The 19,968-nt window shown below is 43.0% G+C and overlaps 1 protein-coding gene across 2 annotated transcripts in view; it reads right to left on the bottom strand.

Annotated features, from left to right (window-relative positions):
- The window catches only part of ADTRP (androgen dependent TFPI regulating protein), a gene marked incomplete at both ends in the record, with an annotated part of 63,812 nt that overhangs the window by 32,233 nt on the left and 11,611 nt on the right, over window positions 1-19,968 (bottom strand). The gene's annotated exons all lie outside the window — the stretch shown is intronic.

The following is a 19,968-nucleotide window of genomic DNA, read 5'->3' as shown; positions in this document are numbered from 1 at the left end:
GTTTCCACTAGTAAGTAGGCCTCAAAGAAATTTTCACTGTTGCATCTCAGTGAAACTCAGGGAACACTCAGTAAGAGTAGGCAGTGCTCTCACCAGTGTCCCCATAGCAAAACATTTCAGACATCTAAGTTCCATAAAATGATAATATCTGATAAAATTTGAAGGCAAAATAATAAAACATATTTTGAAGAGGATTCTGCCAGTAAGGAGATAACATTGTACGATTATGTCGGCTTCTGATGATCAGAGCAGTAGGGGGACTCCAGAAATAACATTTCCCCCCACGAGAGTTTTTGTTTGTTTTTACTCTAATTGTGTGTCATAAAACAGCCCGTATTTTATTCTGTGTTTAGAGCCTAGAGTGTAGGTATGATACACTGTTGGTGACACGGAGGTATAAAAGCTTGCAGGAATTCAGAGAGTCAGTGGCAGTGTTGACACCCTTTCACTGCAGATCAGAAGCCTCACCAAGAAAACCATCCAGCCTCTAGGAGCTGAGCACAGCGCTTTCTGCCACCTCTGGGGCCCGTGTCACATGCATGTCACACCCGTGTCACATCCTGCCTTTGCATTAGATGCTGACTCTCCCCTGTCCTTCCTGCAGCTCTTTTGGTTTGCATTAGACTCTTCTGTGCTTAATTACATTCCGTTTTCACTTTTACACTGTCAATTTCATGTACTTTTTCTTCTATTCTCAGTTAGATTATAAACAATTTGAGGTCAAAGCTTTCACCTCCTATTTTTTCAGGACTCCCCTCCACCCTCTGAGTAATAACTACTTTTCCACCGATCTTCTTCATTCAAACCTATGTGTTACAAAGTATTGTAGAATTAAGCCCTTAATATGGCCTGCAAAGCCCCTGGTGATCTGGTTCCCTGTCCCATCTTCATTTCCATGCCCCGCTCCGCATCCTGTGGCCTTCACCCAGCCCTCACCCCCTGATTACGCTGCCCTCCACCCACAGTTCCCTTTCTCACCACTGGTACATTACACACACTTACGTCTCCCCTTCCTCAGCCCCCTCCACCTTCTTCTCACCTTACAGGGCTCAAGGTAGATATCCCCGCCTCCAGGGCAGAATCTGGATCTCCGGCAGGCGGCCTTCCTTGGCACGGCTGGATCTCCCTGTGCTCATCCCCATCCCAGCATCACATTATTGTGTTCACCCAGCACCAGCCAAACCTTCCAGAGATGGAAGCAGCTCGAGGGTATAGGGCTGTCACCATTTCATCTCCAGTGCAGAATGGTGCTTCACCTCTCTGGCCACTTCCTGTCTGTGGCATTAATGAATGAATCAGTGAAACAGTGGAGTGGGGCAAAAGAGGGAGAAGAGTTCCTCTGCATAGCCTGGGAAGATAATCAGTGTCCCAGAGTGAGAAGACGACAGCTGCAGGCCAGACTCACCTGGCTTGGCAGCCACATGTCGGGCTGTGCCCGTGGTTAGCAGGGCCACAGAGTCAATCCCACTTCAGGCTAGTCACCTATACCCTTTGTCATGGCTGTAGATGGCACCCCAAATCCTGAAAATGGGTGTTGTGGGTCATGGGGAAACCTGTGAGGAAATGTGACTCCTGGGAACAATCTCTGGGTGCCAACATCACAGCAACTAAACTATAGACTCAATAAAGGGGTGTCACCATCCCTGCAGCCCTGCAGGAGTTGGCAGCCCTGGAAGAAGTCAGGAAATTTTTATCCAGCAAAGGCTGTTCTTTGGGACCCACTGGCCTGTGGCCCTCCATTCTGAGATTGGGCCAGGTGTAAACAAACTCCCCAGGTTTTGTTCGGCATCTCCTTTGTACCCCCTCCTCTATATCAATCTGTAATCCACGCTTCCTCCGTGCTTCTGTGCCTGGCTCCACAGAGCACACATGGAGACTTGTTTTTAAGACATAGACAGATGGGCAGCTCTCTAGAAAGCTGCTCCGAGTTGGAGAAAGGAGACTGTTCTTTTCAAGAAAGAGAAAGTTTCAGAAGCACAGGAATCTGCTCTTGCTTTAGAGCCACCACCTCTCAGGGCACCTTCCGCTCCTCTCAGCTATCTCGTCTCCATGCCAGTAAAGGACTCAATTGGTTTCCCTGGGAAATAAAACAGTGAATCAGGAAAATACCCTGTAAGCACAAGCACCAGGGCAGAGTTCCAGATTCTCCATGTGACGGATCCCATGATGGACCAGTTTTCCACACTTTCTCCTTCCTGCCTCTGGCTTTCCCTTGCTGACCCATCAGGGTATTCCTAGAAGGACTCACCAGCTGTTCTGCAAGAATGGCAGTTGCTCACTGGTGATTTTCCCAGATGTGTGTACTTGGTTGATTTAGGGTTTGTCTGCATGAGGGGCACATGAGCTCACTGTGGGGTTTCGGTGGGGGTGGGTCTTCCCAGTAGAGGGAGGAGATGGATGGGAGTGGCGCCTTGAGGTAAAAGAAAAGTTTGCTTGACAAATGCCCTCATTTGCTATCCATCAAATATCTCATGAAAAGCAGTTATGTTTCAGCACTCCAGGCAATTAAAAGGTCCATAAGATACGGTCTTGGAACTCAAAAAAATATTAATGAATTTCAACTTACATTTACTGTAACCCTACAGGTTTCACACTATGCCTGGACTAGTTCTAAAGCATTATGTAGTGGAGGCTCTGAAAGTGTTAGACAGCAGTAGGCAGCTCTGGGTTGAGTCCTTGAAGTCCACAACCAAAGAGAACAAGTTCTCATTTACTGCAAAGACCTGCTTCTCCTTCACGCACTTCGTAAAAATCCTTCACACCTAAGAGACTCAAGGGTTTCTCCTCCCCAGCTTTTGTGGCATCCCAAACTGTGTCTTAATATCTCCTAGGCAGTCACTAAGCTGTGTTTTGTTCTTTCAAAATAAAAGTCAATTTTAATTCTCTCTTATTAAAAGCAGGTAGCTATCATCACAGACTACTTTTTCAATTATGAACAATTATTTTTCTTGCTGAGAATCAAAAAGCAAAACAAAATGAAAACAATAGGGGCATCTGTAGGATATCAAAGAAGAAGTCCTGTAAGATAGTAGATATACAAGTTTGGTGCTCAGAAGAGAAATCTAGCTGGAGAGAGAGAGGTGGGAGCAGAGTGTAGAACTTATTTTCGTGGTAGTAGATGAGATGGCCCAAAGGGAGTGTGTGAGTGAGCAGAATAATAAAGGATCTAGAAGTAAACACTGTGAAAGGCAGGGTTTCTCAGTCTCTGAACGATTGATGTTGAAGAATAGATCATTCTTTGTTGTGGACGGCTGCCTCTGCCTTGTAGGACGTGTGGCATCATCCTTGGCTTCTACTCACTAGAAGCCAGGAGCACCTACCCACCCACAGTTGTGACAATCAAAACTGTCTCCAGATATTGCCGTGCGTTCCCTGGAGAGCAAAAGCAATCCTGGTTGAAAATCCCTGATTTAAGTGATGGACAAAAAAAGAACATCTTGCAAAGGTAGTTGACAAGGAGTGTCAGAGAGTCTGGAGGTAAAAGAAGAGAATATTTTGAGAAAAAGATGTGGTGAATTTGTGTCCAAGATCAAGGAAAGGTATTAAGACATGAGCACCAGCACCCCTGGTTTTAGGGACGAGAATGTGTGGTGAGCAGAGAGGAGCTTGCTCCTTGTGTCCCCGATTGCTCCTTCTTCCTTCTAGGCTGACTCCCATCTTCCTTGTCCAGTCTCCTGCATCTTTGGGTTTCAACCTCCTGTTCATAGTATTTTTAGTCCTGGACCTTGGAGCCCCTGGGCTCTGGGAGGAGGTTAATGCAGAGATGTCTCCAGGGCTGCCATTGCCTTCCATTCTACAAACCCCAAGAGTGGATGGACATCTAGACAAGTTTTTAAGTGTAAAATTTGGGAACTACATGTGGCACAAGTTGATTACAAGTCCACTTGCTCAGAGCCCTCTACATTCCTGGGAATGCAAGCCTGTGGCATTGAAATTCTCCCATTGCCAGGAAATTTGGCTTACTTCCTTATCGTGGTCCTCTTAGGAAAAATAAAACAGAATTTCTCAAAAGGTCACAAAATTCCGTCTCACCAGAGAATAGTAAAAATGTGGCTTTTATGAGTTCCTAGATGTGTTTGGAGAGAGATGTCAAAAACACACAAGCTTTTATTCCCAAGCAGTTTGTACTAGGAGAGCTCTCCAGAATACCCCTCTGAAATGATCGTGCATTTTTTTGGTTTCCAAACTCAGGGGGGAAAAGCACAAAGGTTTTTGTTTTGTTTTAGTTTGGTTTTTATAACTTTCAGATCTGAATTTTCACTGGTAAAATCTGTTCTGATTAAGGGAAGTGAAATGCTGAAATCTCCCCTGGCTTTATGAGGGGTTTTTTTTGGTTTTTTGTTTGTTTGTTTGTTTTCCAATTCTGCCCTCAACATAAGACTCCTGATTACTACTGAACTCTTAAAACATTAGGTTCTGGCTTTGTGGAAGAGGGGCTACAAGAAGTTGCTTCTGCAGGTGGCCCGGCTTTAGGAAGACCAGTGTAAATGCCACGAAGCCACACATTCTTGACTGCTTTTTACTACTGAAATCCATGGATCTACATTAGTTCCTGGTTCATAATTTTCAGAAGGACTGGAGAAGAGCAGAGATTAGAATGACTCTCAAGTATAGCAGCTTGGAAATCCTGAACAGAAGCCAGTCTAACAAGGTAGAAAGGTTTGCTTTTACCATTTGTCCTAGGGTTCTGACTGTTGGGGTTTTTTTTTGTTGTTGTTTGTTTGTTTGTTTTCTTTTTATGAGTGTGTGTATGTATGTTTCTTTGTGTGGTTTTTTTTCTGTTTAGTTTCGCTTTTACCATTTGGCTCAGGGTTCTATCTGTTCGTTTTCTTTTTTTCTTCCTTTTTTTCCTTCCTTTTCTTCCAAGCCTTGTGACTGGCAGGGTCTTGGTGCTCTGGCCAGCTGTCAGGCCTGAGCCTCCGAGGTGGGAGAGCTGAGTCCAGGACATTGGACCACCACATGTAATATCAATCGGTGAGAGCTCGCTCAGAGATCTCTGTCTCAGTGCTAAGACTCAGCTCCACCCAATGGCCAGCAAGCTCCAGCACTGGACACCCCATGCCAAACAACTAGCAAGACAGGAACACAGCCCCACCTACTAGCAGAGAGGCTGCCTAAAGTCATACTAAGTTCACAGACACCCCAAAACACACCACTGGATGTGGTCCAGGCCCACCAGAAGGACAAGATCCAGCCCCACCCACCAGAACACAGACACAAGTCCACTCCACCAGGAAGCCTACACAGCCACTGAACCAACCTAACCCACTGGAGGCAAACACCCAAAACAACAGGAACTACAAACCTGCAGCCTGTGAAAAGGAGACCCCAAATACAGTAAGTTAAGCAAAATGAGAAGACAGAGAAATACACAGCAGATGAAGGAGCAAGGTAAAAATCCACCAGACCAAACAAATTAAGAGGAAATAGGCAGTCTACCTGAAAAAGAATTCAGAGTAATGATAGTAAAGATGATCCAAAATCTTGGAAATAGAACGGAGAAAATGCAAGAAACGTTTAACAAGGACCTAGAAGAACTAAAGAGCAAACAAACAGTGACGAACAACACAATAAATGAAATTAAAAATTCTCTAGAAGGAATCAATAGCAGAATAACTGAGGCAGAAGAATGGATAAGTGACCTGGAAGATAAAATAGTGGAAATAACTGCCGTAGAGCAGAATAAAGAAAAAAGAATGAAAAGAATTGAAGACAGTCTCAGAGACCTCTGGGACAACATTAAATGCACCAACATTCAAATAATAGGGGTCCCAGAAGAAGAAGAGAAAAAGAAAGGGACTGAGAAAATATTTGAAGAGATAATAGTTGAAAACTTCCCTAACATGGGAAAGGAAATAGTCAAGTCCAGGAAGCACAGAGAGTCCCATACAGGATAAATCCAAGGAGAAACACATGAAGACACATATTAATCAAACTATCAAAAATTAAATACAAAGAAAAAATATTAAGAGCAGTAAGGGAAAAGCAACAAATAACATGCAAGGGGATGCCCATAAGGTTAATAGCTGATCTTTCAGCAAAAACTCTGCAAGCCAGAAGGGAGTGGCAGGACATATCTTTCAGAGCCACTGCTAGCCCACCAACAAAAATGGGGGAAATTGGCCTTCCACACACTTTCACAGAGATAAAAAGAGGCTGTTTTTGCAACCAATTCTTCTCCTCTTTCTTTTGACCACTTTTCTTTCATCTGTTTTTTTCTGTGGTCGTGTCTTCATTCCTTTTCTTAAATTCAGCCTCTGCCACCCTTCTTCCTTGATTTGATGGTTTTTTGAACTCTTTGGCTACATGAATACTCAGTTCCCTAATTAACATCTGAGAATGGTGATAACAGAGGAAAGTGTAAGCCTGGAAATGGTTTTTCCAGAACCGCTTTTGAGCCACAGTCCAGTCCAAATCAGAATAGACATCATCCCTCCTTTAACAAAATATATGTAATTACTGTGACTCTGTGCGTCTCTTTGAACATAAATCAGTCACTAATATAGCATATGTCTCAATACAACAACGAAAAGCCCCATAGATATTTCAAGGTACCAATAATCTCTCTAGAATTTTCCTCACTTGTAACTTCCTGTACAAAAGAACACCTCAAAGTTTCAAACGTATCATGTCATCCACAGATTGTAAAGGCAGGGCTGCTAAAGGCTTTCTCTCTGCCTCCAGTGCCCTTTGGTCCCAGCACACCTCACTCTAGCCCTGAGGAGGAACTCTGGGGTCAGTCTAGGGTACAAAGAAGCTAGCAGAGCAAGAGGAAAAGACTTCATTCTTTCGTGCAGCCATCTTCATTAGGTGCCTACCCCATGCCAGGTGCTGTGTGAGGTGCTGGGGATTAAACAGTAAACAAATATGGGCCCTGCCCTTGTAGATCTTTCAGTCTAATCAGCAAGATTTTCTATAAACAAGTAAACAGCCACATAGATACCAGTCACGATATGGGCTATAAAGGAAACAAACAGGAATCTACTCATTGGAAGGAAAGTGGAGGCACATGCTTTACATGAGGCAGTCAGGGAAGGTCATTTTGAGGAGGTCATTTTTAAGCTGGGACCTAAATGTAAGAGCAAAGCCAGGGAAGAGCAAATGGAGAACCTTCCAGGCAAAGGGGACAGCATATGCAGAGGTCCTGGTGTGGGAAGGAGCTCTCATAGTTACAGAAACAAAGCAGAGGCCAGAAGAGCTGTAACATAGCATAATGGGGAGACAGGCTCCACCGGAGTCTGGAGCATTAAGCAGGGGCCAGGTTCATCAGGCCTGTAGGCCATGGGAAGGAGTTCCCTAAGTGTAGTTTCCACTACACTTATTCTAAGTAGAGTGGAAAGCCACTGCAGAGCCCTAGGAAGGGGGACACTGTGTCCTGTGAATCGTGCTGCTGTATGGAAAAGGTTGAGAATGGAAGCAGGGAGACCAGTTTGGAGGTGTTGTATGGTTTAGATGAGAAGTGAAGGTGGACACCAGGGTGCTGGCAGTGAACAGAAAGCAAACTGGAAAGCGAACAGATTTGCTACATATTTTGGAGGTAGCATCGACGACATTAGTTCATAGATGGGATATGAGGGTGGTGGGATGGAGGGAGGTGGGAAGGTCAGTGCTGGTTTCTGTCTTGAGCAGTTGGGAGGATGGTGGCTCCATTTTCTGAGATGGAGGTGCCCAGGACAGGTTTGGCAGTGAGTATAACAGGTCCACTTCTGGACACGTTGATTCAGAGATGTCTGTGGCACGCCTATAGGTGTGCCTGTAACAGCCATGTCAGGTAGGCAGTTGAGAAACAAATCTGGAACTCAAAGGCTATCTGAGCTATAGACTCAGCACATGGATAGAATTAAACCCATGGGGATGGATGTGAGTAGTTACTGGGAAAAGAGTACTGGCAAAGAGAGTCCAGGACAAGCCTTAAAGAGGGCATCACTTAGAGGGCAGGTAGAGGACACAGCCAGAGACTGAGGTAGGAGGAAAACTAGTCAGTCTGCTATCAATAGAACCAAAAAAGCACAGTTTCAGGGAGTGAGAAGTGTAGTGTGCTGAATGCTGCTGAGAGTAAGATGGGGGCGGAAACAGGAGCCCTGGGTTTGGCAGTTTGGGATAGTTGGTGGCTAGAATAAGAGGAGTGAGCAGAATGTATAGATAATTCCGTATGGGTCTGGGGCAGTGCTCTTGGCCTTTGTTCTGTTGGGAAAGGCATACCTGCTTGTTTTGCGTGTGGCTCAAATAGCACTATCTGCCCTGAAGGAAACTCCTAATCAGCCAACCCCACAACCACCAGAATAGAATAGAACAGAAGAACAGAAGGGTTTGGGAAATTGGGGAAAAGAAAAGCAGTGCCTGTGTTGGCAAAGTCTCCATTTCAGGGCATTGCTGAGCTGGGGAGAGCTGAGAACTTGGTTTCCACTTAGATCTCTCAGTGGGGAAAATCCCGGGTAACAAATAGAGCTTGCATTTCACCCCTCCCCTCACTAGTAGGTCCAGGTTGTTCTGTAGATTTGTGTGCAGAACTCCCATGTTGACATTAACAGGAAAGTACATCAGGCAATCCTGAGACATTAAAACCCAACCCTGAAACTTTAATTATATACAAACGAATACACAGCATGCACCACAGTATAAAAAATATACAAACCTTGTGCTTAATTGTTACATTGCCTAGCATGGAAGGCAGGCAATTTGATCACCTCCAGAGATCACTTTATGATCAAGAGCCTTTTCTTTTTTTTCTTTTTTTCTTTTTTTTTTTTTTTGCGGTACACGGGCCTCTCACTGTTGGGGCCTCTCCTGTTGCAGAGCACAGGCTCCGGACGCACAGGCTCAGCGGCCATGGCTCACGGGCCCAGCCGCTCCGCGGCATGTGGGATCTTCCCGGACCGGGGCACGAACCCGTGTCCCCTGCATCGGCAGGTGGACTCTCAACCACTGCGCCACCAGGGAAGCCCAAGAGCCTTTTCTTAATTGCCAGAGAACTCTACGGGCCTTCTGTCCAGGGACAGCTGCCGGGATTAGAAAGGAGAACACTCCACCAAATTCATCTATAATCACAATTTAGTATTTTTAAATAGTGGCCTGTGGAATAAGCCTTTGGGAACAGGGCTCTTGTCCCTACTAAAGGGATGAACAAAAAGGAAGATTTAATTATTAATTCCCTTTTCTTTTGCCTCCCCCTTTAAAATGAGTACTTCAGAAGCTTAGCATTTTACTCTCAAATATGTTCTGACCATTCCCATCCTGCACCCCAACCCCCATATCACCTACATTATTAACTGGAACAGCTCAATTAGGGGTTGGTTGCATAATTTAGAGATCTGTGCCTGCAGGAACAGTAGAAATGATTCTCGGGGGAAGGTAACTTAATCCTGCAGGAAAGGCCTTTCTCCACAACCTTAGAACAGTCTCTGACCATGGATTCGAACTCTCATCAGTTTATTTTTTTTTCTGTTCATTTTTTCCTTTTCTACTGATGCGTAAGTCATACACTCCATTTGTACGTGGCTATTCTAGACATTAAAACGCGTATTTAATGTGGTAACGGCTAATATAAGTCATTATTTCTAGCCCCTCCCCACCAGCAATCCAGGGGGGCTTAGCATGCCTTAATTCTAATCAGCCCTCTCTCAACTTACATTCTGTTTGCACCCAGGATTTTAATTCATTTGTTTTTAAAGTCACCATAAATTGAACACATTGCTTGCCATTGTTGTTGGTATCTCGTACCTCCCTTCTGAGATCATTTTCCTTCTTCCTGAAGTATGACCTTTAGCATTTTCCATTACTGAGGGTCTGTGGGTGATAACGTCTGTTTTAGTGTGTCTGAAAATGTCTTTACTTTGTCCCTGTTTCAGAAGATACTTTCAGAGAGTAAATAGGTTGGCTCTTTTTTTCTTCAGTACTTTGAAGCTGTTATTCCACTTCTTCTGGCTTCTTTGGTGGTATTGAGAAATCAGCTATCAGTGTAATAGTGGTTACTTTTTGGGAAATCCATTTTATTAATCTGGCTGGTTCTAGGATCTTTTTGTCTAAGGTGTCTGTGATGTCATACAAGTGACTAGATGTCTGCCCTGTGTCCTGTGTGTGTGTGTGTGTTTTTTTTTTTTTTGGCACTTCTTGACTCTGAGGATTAATTTTTCATAAATTCCAAGAAATAATCAGTGATTCTCTCTTCAGATATTGCCTGCATCTCACTCTCTTTCTTAGCTCCTCTTCTGTTTTATTTTAACTTTGGGGAATTTCCATTATTTTCTTGTCCGCAAGTCAAATATTTACAAATATTTTTAAAATATTTTTTTCAGCGTTTGAGGTGTCTTGTGATGTTTGTATGTTTGTTTGTTTCAGGCTACTCTTGCTCTCTATGGCCAGAAATGGACGGCACTTGGGACCTTGTTTCCTTTGGATGGATAACTCTCCTCCTGTTAAGGGTTGTGGGCATGATTTGGAAGGATGCAGGAATTTATGGTCATTATCAGTCAGGATCCCATCAGGAACAGGGAGGCCCATTGAGGGATTCCAGGGATGAACGTTTTAGAGGCTTAGGCAGTTATTGGAAAGGTCAAAGCAGTAAAAGTCAGGGGAACTTCTACTACAAGGGGATGGTTTGAGGGCGCTGGCTCAGAAGCTGTGGTATATCTCAGAAGTCTCTGGGAACTGCCCCCTCGCTGCCTGTAGTATAAAGCCTGTGATTCCTGGGTGCTTGTCCAGCAGTTGATGCTAACCTCGTGTCTGCACATCTGTTCTCAACTGCCACTAGAGAAAAAGGCGTCCTCACTTTCATGTCTCATGAGAGTGCCTGTCACTGGCTGACTGTCACCTGGAACCATATGGAGAAAGGGATTCTAGGACCTTGTGTGAGATTCCAGGCTTATCCCTTGCTATGCAGAGGAGAATGGAGAAGGGGTGACGGTGATTCCAAGTTGACAACAATTTGACATAGGTTGTTTTGGATCACGGATAGCACTTTATGTTGCACACATATTATTTTATTTGCTCCTAATAGCATCACTGAGAAATAAGAACAGTAAACACACCTATTTCAAGGAACCAATACCCAGTGTAGGTCTCTTAGCTTTTCCAAAAATCACACAGCAAGACAATGGCAGAAATGGGACCAGAGTTGAGGTTTTCTGGTACTTGTCAATTCTTTTCATGAAATCAAAAATTAACTTGTAGAAAACATCTGAGATCAATTATTTTTGCAACTGAGACACAGGGCTAAGACATTTTGCTTCCACTCATCCCAAACTAACTCTTAGGGATCAAGCTGCAGCACTTTTCTTCCTAATAATTTATCCCTTCCAACTTTTTAGTGCAAGAAGAACCTTAACAGATATGAAAGGACTTTTGTGAAGATAGAATATGATTCACCAGATGGTCCATTTGCTGATGACCTGTACCTGGAGATGTCTTGGACTGTCTGCACCATGCTCTAAAAGTCACCACCTCAAAAGATACCACTAAGATTGTGTCATTCCCTTTGGCTATGTAGCTTAATATTCCAGTTGTCAAATACCATTCAGCAAATATTTCTTAAGCACCTTTTTTGCTAGGCTTACAATTTCTGTGATCATCATGATATTTTAATGCCACTAATTCTGACATTATTAGGTTAGCAGAGTATTTTAAAATATGTCAGGAAAAGTATGCATATTAATTAAAATGTTCCCACATGTAAGCCTTACACTAAAGTCCCTGGGTTGATTGGAGACAAAAGACTTTTATTAAATACTATTTGATAGGTTAAGTATTTTAGTGTCTCTGCCAATCATTGCTACAAAAGAATATTTATCGTCAAGCATGAATTGGGTAAAAAGGGAAATATCACTATATTATTGTCTGTTAGTCATATGTACTAAGACAATAGCAAGAACAGCATTTTCAAGCAATGGCCGTGCCCTCTTGCCCCTGATCAGCAAGCTTGTTTCTAACATCAGGTTTTTATTGTTTCTCAGCATTCAGAATTAGATAGCTGATTCTTTGAGTGAATACATGGAGTGTGCACCAACATACCTATAGATTTTTGTATTAATGGAGATGCTCTTTAAATGGCATCTGGGCCCTTTTATCAGACCACTGTTAAAAGACTGCAAGTATACACTCAGTGTAGAATCACTGAGCATAAAAGCAGGATCTCCATTCTGAGCAAACCTTTTGCTCACACTCTCAGAGACTCTGGCAATTGCCCCTGTCTCACATGGCTCAACATGCATGAACTCCCTAGAGAAAGAGCTCATTCTTGTTCCCATGTTCTCACTCTTCTTTAGCTTTACTCTAATTATAAACTTTTAGAGAAAATAAATGAGTCTAGTGAATACATGACGGTGATAGAAAAAGGATGAAGTTGATAAGTAAGTAAGGCTGGTGGTAGGTTGGAAGAGTTGTTGAGATTTAGGAAGCTGTTGGGAACGCAGGTACCTGTATATGAATGAATGTGCCCATTGGATTGAGAGGAATAAAGGGCAGGGCTGAGAATCCAAAACTTAGGACATAAGCATGTGAGAGCTAGGAATCCACGTGGTGGGTGTGTAACATGTGGGCAAGTGGAATAAAGCAGACTAGATAACGCCCTGCAGAAACCATCTACTGGCTGATAATCCAAGGACCTGGAGGTGAGAGTAAGATTAGAGGACTTGGAAAAGCTCAATTCCCAATTAGGCACAAGTGGTTGCTCTGTAGGCAGAGAAGATAAAGAGACCAGGGAAAAAGATGTGGAGGCTGGTTGAGAGCCTGTCAGCAGCTCCCTGTTCAAGGATGGGACTCTGCAGCTGTCACAGTGTCTGCCTGTGGGGTTATGAAGTAACTAGAAGCATGAAGGGGCTTTTCTGTGCTGGCTCCCTGGTCAGGAAGGGGATGTCCATTCAAATCTGTGGAGAAGGCCCTCACACCCTCCACCAGGCTGCTCGTAGGCATTTTCACTTTTGCTCTGAGATTTTGGGACTTTTGCCCTCTCCTACCCACTTAGATTTTCTTTCTTTTGGTATTTCAGAGAGGTTTAGGATCTTCTGTTGTGAGTCTCTCCACCTTGGTTATTCTCCAGCATAAAGTCATTCTTCCTGTTGGTAGTATTACCTGTGGTTGCCATGGAAGTGGGGACTAATTACATCACACAGGAGGGGAGACCTGCTAGTGAACCCTCAAGGACACCAAATGATTTCAGTTATTCAAATTCCCAGTAACTTCTTAGAAGGCATGTATAGGTTTTGATCATTAAAAACCTTTGACTTTGATTTTGAAATTGGGATGTATTTTCTACTGGTATTCTTTTATTTCAAAAGCAGCCCATTGATAGAGCATCACTGGATAATGGAATTGTAAAAGCAAGCTACTTTTCAGCACACACCGGAAATTCTCAGAACTGGGATTTTTTTAAAAAAAAGATACACTTCCACCATTCTGGTTTCTGCTCTCAAGAGATGAAGAAAGCAGGCACTGTGATTGCTTGGTTCTAGTTATATAAAACCTTTAGTGGACTAGTAATCCTTCGGCAGTTCATTATCAGAATCTCCTGTGTTTACCTTAAGACTTCCTGAGGGGCAAGATGGCTTTATTGTCCTTACCCAGCTAACTCTGCTTCCTAATCCCAGCTTAGCTTCTGATTTCACTGCTGAGCTTTAAGCATTCATTTAACCCAGTGTTTCTCCAGTGCCACTGGACAGTCTAACCTACCTTAGATTAGGAAGCGAATGGAATGAATAAAGTGTTTTAAAACAAGAGGGCAACTTTTTATAACACTGTAGTGATTATACCTGAAAAAAAATCCAAGTAAATATCAGGGTTTGATAAATGATTCTATCTTCATTCTTGCTCAGAGATTTAGAACAATGCTCTGAGGAAGGACCTTTCCTGTGGTACGCCATCGGCTTAACTAGTGCAGCTCTTCCCTCTCTAGAGTCACGTGACAAGTTATTTCCCAGCACCATTTTCTGGTCATTGTTGGCAGTCATAGTTTCTCTTTCTAATGTGGACTTGGTCTAGAGTAGAAAATGGCCAGAGAAGATTTTAGAATGTAACGGTACAACAGATTTGAAGGGAGGAAGAGACCGTGAATCAAAGAAGGCAGACAGACTGTAGATGGAAGAGGGAAGGAAACAGATTCTCCTCTAGAGCTTCCAGAAGGAATGCTGCTCTGCTGACACCTTGATTTTATCCTGTAAGACCCATTTTGAACTTCTGACGTCTACAACTGTAAGATAATTTGTATTGCTTTAAGCCATTTAAGTTTGTGTTAATTTGTCACAGTAGCAGCAGGAAACTAATACATACAGCACTACCAAGGCTCTCCCCTCCCCCCAATCAAACTGCTCTTGTTGGGCTTCCCTGGTGACGCAGTGGTTGAGAGTCCACCTGCCGATGCAGGGGACACGGGTTCGTGCCCCGGTCTGGGAGGATCCCACATGCCGCGGAGCGGCTGGGCCCTTGAGCCATGGCCGCTGGGCCTGCGCGTCCGGAGCCTGTGTGCCACGGCGGGAGAGGCCACAGCAGTGAGAGGCCCGCGTACAGCAAAACAAACAAACAAACAAAAAAAACTGCTCTTGTACAAGTCACCAGAGAGTTCATTACTGCAAATCCAGTGATCATCTTACAGTGTTGTTCTTACTTGACTTCTCAGCAGCTTTTGACGTAGAAGACTTCCTCTTGAAACATTTTTATACTTGACTTCCAGGGGACTAAACTGCACTGGATTTCCTCCTAACTCACTGGCATCTCCTTTTCAGTCTCCTTTATTGAATTCTCCTGTTTTTCCTCCCAAGTACTGAAAGTTGGAATGTCCTAAGGCTTAGCTCTGGGATATCTTCTCTAACCATACTTACTCCCTAGGTGATCTTATTTAACTTTAAAAACAATCTTTATAATGAAGACAGCCAAATTTACATCACCAGTCCAGAAATCTCCCCTAGGCTTACATGTCCAGCTGCCTATTCTGCATCTAAAGTTTGTTGTCTTAATTGGCATCTCAAACATGTCCAGACAAAATAATTTCCTTCTCCACAATCCTTGCACCTCCCCTACCATCTCTATCCATACCTCCCCTGTGTCTTAAGCTAATAATCTTATCTCCCCTTTTTTTCTTGCCAGATATTCAGTAAATCCTGATGGCTCTACATTCCAGATCTATACTGAGCACAAGCCCAGCATGTCTGCGGACTTAGACCAAGCCTCCAAAGGATCTCACTTACCACCCTGTGAGTAACATGGGCTGGGACGCTGCTGTATCAGCAGAACATACTCTGGCTATTGTCTTATATGGGAACAGAAGTAGATGGGAGGTGGAGTTCCCATAGGAACCCTGACCAGCACCCTCTTCCTCTTCAGACATGGACTTTCTGGGGAATAATACTGGAGGGGCAGGGGGCTGTTTTTAACTGTGGCAAATGTTCTGCCAGAGTTCCTTCAGAACACAGCCTCTACTTACAGCAAGTTAAAAGGCTGGGTGGGAGTATGTATATAGATAAAACTATAATTTAAGCTTCTTGAGGTTAGGAATCATATCTCAAATTTCTCTTGTCACCCCATGAATAATTCTTGATTTTGTATTTTTTATTTGAACTCAGCATTAGAACTCATCCGGGGGCCCAGTTTTCAAGTATATGTTCAGTTATGTCAGGAGATTTTAACCTGCAGTCCATAAATGGAATTTTGAGGATCTATGAACCTTCTAAGATTGTACACAAAATTTTATGGTTATTTGTGCTTTCCTTGGGAGAGTGTTCATAGATTTCCTCAGATTCACAAAGCGTTCTGTTTCCTAAAGGCTGAAAACCACTGAGCTATCCAGAGATATCTAGACTGTGGGTCCTCTCTGCCCAGAAGCAATGGGGTAAAGAACCAAGGAGGCATGGGCGAGGGGTTTGTAATGTTGAGGACAAAGGGCGGCCATTTGATGCTGATGTCCCCACAGGTGACCTTCTTTACTCATTAGGACTCACCTACCTCTACCTAGCCGCCCGACAGTTTCACACCAAACTTACGGGTGGGAAAGAAAAATCTGAGACTGGGCCTGAATTTAGTGATGGACAACATCTGGCCTACTGTGAGTGAGGAAGAAACTGGAAGGTTTAGAGTTTCACTCCCTTGACATTTTGACTCCCCAGCAAACCCCCAGAGATGGCTAAAAGGCCTTCCAGGTTGTCCAGTCATGACCCACATGCCTGTCACAGCCAGACTGGGACACAAGGGGCACAGCATCCCTCCTGTCTATGTCATTCACTTGGCAATAATAACATACCACTGCATGACACCATCTATGTCAATGGCTTGTATTAGCATTAACTGTTATTTTTATTATTTCAACTTTGTGTGTGTATACTAGGCTCAACCAGATTTAAGGGTGCCAGAAGTCAAAACCCTTGTCAAATATCCATCTTGGTGTTACCCTTATAGCTGGTACTTAATAATTATTTTTTTCAAGTGAATAAATGACAACACATTAAATAACTAGGTAGCTGGATTTGGTATTTGCTCCAATTTAAAGAGCCAAGATAAGGCCTGTCTCTTAAGAGCAGATTGTTTTGAAATCTCTATTAATATAAATGAAGCCTTTCCAGTTCTAAAACTCTGTGATCATGGATTGAGTGAGAGTCTTACATGATACTAACTATTTATGCAGTCCTTGGTAGTTTACAAGGTGCTTGTATGCACATGCTCAATAATCGGGTACTGATTTCAAATGTAGAGGGCCTCTGAGGGAGTTCTCTGATCTTTTCCCTCTCCTTTAGGGAAACCTGAATGGTTTAGGTTGATTTCCGGAGAAATAAGTTCCCCAGCTCCCTTCAGGTTAGGATCTGAGCGTTTCCTCAGTTACTGAGTCCTCTTCCTGCTGTTTGAATCTATCTGTTCTGGTTCTATCTTTAGTAGTCATTTAGATAATGCCTGAGGAGTTAATGTTTTCCTGGCAAAACCTGGAGGAGTACTTTGCTATTCTTTCCCTTCTTTCTTGAAGACTGGAGAACAGCTTAGCAATAAAACAGTCCGGTTGATCAACTTTAAATAAGGCAGCCTGCCCATGGTTGATGCAAATATTACACTGATGTTACTGTTTGGTTTGAATATATAACAAGGATAGAAAAACGTCCATTAGAGATGATAGTCAGCTTTGAATGATCTACTGCAATGGCAAGTCTAGAATGAGCTAGAAGGGTTGGGTTGGGAGGAGCCCAAAGACTTGATGAATCATGAACGTTTTAGAACTACACTGTGTCAAAGAGGAGAGTGGTATTTCTTAATCTGACAAATTCTACTCATAAAACCCAGGGCAGCAACGCAAATGGCAACAGGGAGCATATTCCAAAGCTAAGGCTGGAATAGTAGACATAAAGACTGTTGTGAAATGAAAGAACCTTCAGGAAAGTACGACCCTGGCTTTGTACAGCAATAGTTCTTATATTGTGGAAGAAAAAAAGGAGCAATACAGGAAATGATTCATTTTAAAATCAGGCCCAGCCCTACATGGAAGCAACTAGTACCAGTGACCTCCCATCCTCACTTGGGCTGCCACAGTGGTGGTTTCTGGGTATCTACTCATTTGAGTTGTCATGGAAGGACACTGTTAAAATGCAGAAAGTGTCAACAAATTAACCCAGTAACAGCCATTTCCATATTCTTGTATACTAGTATTTAAAAAGTTAGCAGAGAGCATTCCTTGAGGTAATAGACGAGGAGTATTTGATAGTGAGGACAGAATATGTCCAGAGTAAGGGACACAGTTTGGGGGAGAGGGATGAGATGCAGCCACGAGCACACTGGCTTTGGAGCAGACACCATAAGGTAGCGTGGACGTTTGGGGATGACCCCATTAGGAGCACCCAGTGCTGGTTTTGCTGATGCCAACATTTTCACTAGAAATGGCTCTGTTGGGAGTTTCTCCAATTAAATGAACAGAATCACAGAAGAGTCTGTGTCTGACCCAAGGCAGGTTGCCTCTTCTTTTCTCTTTTTCACTGTCGTTCCACCTTTTTGGACCCTAGCCCCTTCTTTCTAAGGGATTCAGGTTACTTGATTGACCAAAAGGCAAAGAGCAGGGTCAAAAGAAACCCCCAGGTTGTGAAGGCACACGAATATTTTATGTTCTCTGTTGTATATTATCTGCCTTGCCAATTAATTGATGGATATGACATACATTATCAAGCTATCTGCTTCCAAAATTAACAAAAATCCATACGTCTGTTTAGCAAGGTCACAAATGCTGGGCATCAATATCACACCTATTTGGAAGAAATCTAACCTTACTTCCATGTGGAAAATGGTACCCCAAAGAGGTAGGAAGCTTGTAATAGTTGTAGGAAAACTACTAGCTGAGCTAACAAAACCTTGAAAAGGTATTTGATACATGTGTTTGGCTCCAAATAAAAGACACTTTCAATACTCTGCCTTTTTATTTTAGTAACATCCAGCTCAGTCAGTTGTCCCAAATCGCTTCATTTTCTTAAGTAGAGTTTTGGCTTATTAGCGTACAGATGGGGGTTTTGGATTTTTTTAAGTGAGAATTCTCACTTTGCTTTGTTAATCAAGCAAAGTGACATCCTTTTTGATTGCCTGGTGAATTATGAAACTAGACTGAACCACAAGTTTTGCACTTACTATAGTACAAGGCAAGGAAGAGTGAATTATGAGCTCAGTGGCCCCAGGCAAATCACTTAACCTTTCTGAGTTTTTATTTTTTTAATTTGTAAAAATTCAGGATTGTAATTGTTATCTAAAGAAAGTTGTATGAATTAAATGGGCTCCTATTTGAGGAACATACTTAATATAGTCTAAGTGCCATAAAAAGCCACGATATTCCCTGTGTAGGGGTTTCAGATTAATGTTAATGGGAAACTGGGAAGATGAGGAGGTGATCTGACAAAAAGAAGCTGGTAGGACGGGTCTCTGAGCGGCGGGACTTATTAAATATATAGTTTTTTGGTCCTGAACTCTAAATGAGATTGGAACTTGTATACCTTAGTTGATGAATTAGTATCTCACTGAGCACATATTTAAAGTGAAAGTATGTTTTTCTGAGGGGTGGAGGGCAGGGCACATGGTGGACTGAGCTGCTTTTCCAAATTGGTAATCATGTGAGTTTTAAGACAGTGGAAAAGTTGGAGGTAGAAGAAAGTCTGTGAACCTGAGGAGCCTTGATATGCTACTCCCTTGTGACTTCCCCCTGGTTTTTAAATGTCATTTGCTTCACAGACTCTCAGACCTCCTTCTGAATGCCTGACTAATGTGGAAATACATTTGTAAATATTGAGAAGAAGAGCAAGTACTTTGAATGATTACTCTGTGCATGTGGTGCTGATGACTCAGAACTCCTCCTTCATCCAAGACCTGGACAGTCCTGCTCCAGCTCTGCTTGTCCAGGCCACTGTTACTGGTATTCAGATACAGTGCCCTGAATAACTCAGAACAGGTTCTGGTTACTCTTCAGCCCCTCAACAATAAATACATGAACAAAAGCCCAAATGGGAAACAGAAATATGTAAATCATTTGTGATAAATCGTCCTGATCGAGTGTTAGCTAAGAAGCTGCTTCTGAGCCATGAGTTATTCTTTGGACATTTGGGTGGATTTGTTTGAGGTATAATTGACACGTATAGCATATTAGTTTCAGGTGTATAACATAATGATTTGATATGTGTATGTATTGGGAAATGTTCACCACCACAAGTCTAGTTAACATCCAGGGTGGATTATTTTTAAAGCTTGCTTGATTCCATTCCTAGATAGGAATTCATTACATGTTATTTGCTGAAGTTACTTCTCTTTCAGGACTGCAGAATCCAAGAATTTGCTTGCCCTTATGGTTTCATGTCTTTTCAATAACTTCATAAGCAACTTGGCAAAGAGTCTTGCCTGGACATCCCATCTGCTCTCCGTATCTCCAGTTACAGCACCACTTTTTGTTCATTTCGTATTCTCAAAGTGTTCTTTAAATAAATAGTGACGGGATGAAGAGGGAGGAGTGACTGGGATTTTGGGGGTTGAGGAGAAGTT

The sequence above is a fragment of the Hyperoodon ampullatus genome (genome assembly GCF_949752795.1).
Source record: "Hyperoodon ampullatus genome assembly, chromosome: 10".
Lineage (NCBI taxonomy): Eukaryota > Metazoa > Chordata > Mammalia > Artiodactyla > Ziphiidae > Hyperoodon > Hyperoodon ampullatus.
The sequence above is the reverse complement of the archived record's forward strand: the minus strand, read 5'-3'. Positions and strand labels throughout refer to the sequence as shown.